This window comes from Peromyscus leucopus, chromosome 18 (genome assembly GCF_004664715.2).
Source record: "Peromyscus leucopus breed LL Stock chromosome 18, UCI_PerLeu_2.1, whole genome shotgun sequence".
Taxonomy (NCBI): Eukaryota; Metazoa; Chordata; class Mammalia; order Rodentia; family Cricetidae; genus Peromyscus; species Peromyscus leucopus.
The window spans coordinates 32834495-32838501 of record NC_051078.1 but is presented as its reverse complement, the minus strand read 5'-3'; the positions used below and the strand labels follow the sequence as shown (position 1 = coordinate 32838501).

The window sequence follows — 4007 nt, the reverse complement described above, 5'->3', positions numbered from 1 at the left end:
TATTCTGTGTGCTTCCTCACTGGAGTGCTTGCTCTTTGAAAATCATTGTCTGCTCACATTTGCTTTTAAGCTCTTTCAGTAAGTGTTGGGTCTTTGATTTTTTTTTTCCAGCATTCAGAATTATGTGTGCATGAGTAAGTGTGTGTGTGTGTGTGTGTGTGTGTGTGTGTGTGTGTATGTAAAATACTTGATTTGATAACAGTATCTCAGGTAGTCCCTTTCTAGGTCCCCGGCTTGCTGAACACTCCTACTTCAGCCGTCCAACCCCAAGTGTTGGTTTATGGGTGCAAACCATCATACCAAAGTTACGATCCTTAATTATGTGTAGATACATGGAATAGAGAAGTACTTGCGAATGTGTCCAGTGAACACTCACATGTATCCTCTCTTCTGCATAAACCAAGTCTTGCTTTGGTAGGCTCCCATTAGCTATGGACTTGCAGAACCATACACCAAAACATCCCTGTCTGTATATGGAAGCAATAATATTGATCTTGTGTCAGAAGGAGATGACAACATGAAGCAGGGTGGCACAGTGGAACAGTCCGGGGATTAGGAGAGATCAGGTACAGGTTCAAGTCTGGCTTCATATTGCCAGATGCATGCAGATGGATAACTTTTGTCCTGTTTTAGGACTCGGTCTTTATTTTCATTTCTCTATTTTTGAATAGAGAATAACAAAGCATGCCTAGTGTAGAAACAGAAAATATAAATATATACTATTAGCCTTTCTTGGTTATAAGTAGCCAAACCTGGTAAGAGCTAATTTAATCAAGAAGAAAATTTACTGAAAGAGTATGAGGAAGCTCCCGGAACGGATAGGAAGGCAGAGAACTACCTTAAGCAGCAGGTTAGGAAGAAAGCAGCTCTAGAGGTAATTCGGAACTTGTAGGTGTATTCGTCTGAGCTTCACCCCTGAAGTACCACCCATAGTAGGCAGCAGGTAAGTACTAAGTACCTGCCCCTGCCTGGAGCATGGCCAAGATAGGGACCCCTTAAGAACTGAAATGTGTACATGTTCACTCTCTTGGTTACCTCGTGATCCTGGATGCTGGATGCTGCACTGCTGACCAAGTCAGAGTTCTCCAGAGAACCATGTTGAACTGCACCTCACCTCTCCTGGATCCCATAACCAACCCCCTTTGCTTGCTAAGTTGACTCAAAATAAACCCCTTTTGACCGTCACATAAACTACATGGAATTGCCTCATTAATTGCCATTATAGGAACTTGTTTGCACAGCGCAGGCGCTACTGTAAGATGGGAGAGACCTGCCATTCTTACATCTCACTTTAACTTGGTTAAGGACCCTTCTTTGCTAGTTATCTCCTCTTCAGATGCACCAAGCTCTTTCCACTCCTACTGAACAAACACACAGAAGAACCTGGCTAAGGAAGCCCCCGTGACCCTCTTCGGCCTCTCCAGAGGGAGATGAGGAAGCTCAATATTATCTCATTGAGGTTCGAAAGAGGTGTCCAAAAGGAACCTGGGGTCTGGGTGGAGAGCAAGAATGGATGCTAGGACAGGAAACTGAGGACAGTTATTTAAACCACAGTCACGCCACCACACAGTCATAACATTCGGTGTTTTCAATTTTCTTTCCAGACTTTTATTTACATCATAACTGTGAAAACCAGATTAACATTTTGCTATATATAGTTTTATGTCTCAATTAAAAAAGTTAACATATGCCATGAGAATTTATCCATTAAACATACTGCTAACTATTCTATGAACAGCATAAAAATCTCTTCTTTTGGCCATTCTATAACTATGTGGGACTAACCTGTAGAAGGGCATTGTAGCTGTTTTCAGCACTCTACTATTATATCACAAGGTGTAGGGGGAAACAACATGGGCTTTAGAGTCTACAGTGATTCTATTTAAAGTTCAGTTCTACTATTCTTTTAGATAAGTATTTGCACATGCCTAACCTCTGAGTCTAGGTGCTCTTACTATAAAATAAGGATAATACATACTTTTCAAATCTGGACATTGTATGGTTTCAACTTGTCATGTCTTCAGCCATCTTGAGTTATAATCACCACGATTCCTCTAGAGTAACCTCAGTGGGCTTTCCTTGCATAGAATTCCAGAAACCTATAAACAGGAACACCACTAGAATATTGAGGAACTTTGTACCTAGATCCTGGCTGCAGAAAAGTGGCTGATGCTTTGACATTAGCTTAAGATCAACCAGGTCCATGCTAGTTAGGATGACATTAATTTCTTCCTGAATTATCTCTATGCCTTCCTTCTATCTCATAACGCAGGGTCTTTTGAAAGCCCACACCTGTGCTTCTGTTAGCAAGTCCTTCCAACACACCGTTCTTGGTACAATGAATGAGCTGTCAACCTTCCCCGGGCAACCTCTTTGAAGTCTCTTTTGGAATGTTGGGACCAGTTGTATATTGGAGCCATGCTGTTCTAGAGAGATGTGATGAATTTGAGATGATGGTGGGCTATCTAAGCCTTTACAGACCAGGACAAGAGGGTCTTGGGAGGCAGCTTTACAATCCTCCGGGTCGAGAGGATCTTGGAGCACCTCATGGAGGACAGACTTCAGCAGGAGATGACGGGAAGAGCAAGGCAGTGGAAGAGAGATCCAGAGTGGCATTTAGCAAGTCAGAGAAAAGGAAGTGTAAGATCAAACAGGGTAAAGAACAGACGGAACCAGGGGTGGGGGCACATACACTATCTCAAGACATAGGAGGCTCACATGAGAGGGCTGCTGCATGTTATCAGCCTCGCTGCCTAGGCTTTACAGGAAGCCCTTGCCTCAGAAAACAAAACCAAACTTGAAAAGAATAAGAACGAAGAGTAGAGGGCTGGGAGGAGAATGAAAACAGTGTGGATAAAGTCAAGGAAACATTTATAAGGAAACTGATTCAGAGACTAATCAGAGGTACAAGTAGGAAGAACGCAGAGGAGGAAAGGTCAAGATTTGAGGAAGGAGAAAAGCAGCTCACATGTAGCTTGGGGGCACAGTAAAGCTAGAACAGAATAGCAGCTGTGGGTTAAGAGGCCCCTTTGTTTTTTCTACTCCAATTCACAACCAGAAAGGGTCTGACCTTGAAACATCATGGTCTAATACATACCTTACAAATCTGGACATTGTATGGGTTCAACTTGTCATGACTGCAGCCATCTTGAGTCATCATCACCACAATTGCTCCAGAGTAACCTCATTGGGCTTTTCTTGCATAGAATTCCAGAAATCTATAAACAGGAACACCACTAGAGTATTGAGGAGCTTTGCATCTAGATCCTGACTTAGCTTTAGATAAGAAATTAGATAAGAACATACCATGATGAAACATTGGAGGAGAAGGCATGGGAAGAAGTCAGAAGGGACAACATGGGAGGATGTTCCTCTCTGAAGGAGACTTGGACAATGAAAAGGAGAGGCAATAGATGTAAGAAAGAAGGGATACCTCAGTCATGTGTGTAGCTGGAATTTTCGAGTCCTGCCTAGCTCACAGTCAGGACAAATCTCACCTGCCAGTCCCACAGCTGCTCAGACCCAAACCAAGTAAACACACAGAAACTTATATTGCTCATAAACTGTATGGTCACAGCAGGCTTCTTGTTATCTAGTTCTTATATCTTAAATTAACCCATTTCTGTTAATCTATAAGTTGCTACATGGCTTGTGGCTTACCGGTATCTTTTACATGTTGCTTGTCATGGCAGCGGCTGACAGGGTCTCATTGACTCAGCCTTCCACTTCCCAGAATTCTCCTCTCTCCTTGTCCCGCCTATACTTCCTGCCTGGCTACTGGCCAATCAGTGGTTTTATTTATTAACCAATCAGAGCAACACATTTAACATACAGAACATCCCACAGCACATGTGTTCACATCTTCGCTCACTTCTTCAACATCCTACAAATAAAATGCCTACTGTGGACTCGGAACTATTCTGCACACTGATCAAGGCAGTGTAGTTGCGCTTTCATGAGAAAATAGATGCTGAAGAAAGACATGAAGTAAACTCAGGTTACCAGGC

The 4007-nt window shown here is 42.7% G+C and overlaps 1 long non-coding RNA gene across 1 annotated transcript; it reads right to left on the bottom strand.

The window, feature by feature from the left end:
• Positions 1-906: 906 nt before the first annotated feature.
• Positions 907-3696, bottom strand: LOC119089262. Its single transcript, XR_005093130.1, has 3 exons — positions 3661-3696; positions 3098-3218; positions 907-2099 (listed from the first exon to the last, which is right to left on the bottom strand). It is a non-coding gene; the product is annotated as an uncharacterized LOC119089262 (long non-coding RNA).
• Positions 3697-4007: the final 311 nt, after the last annotated feature.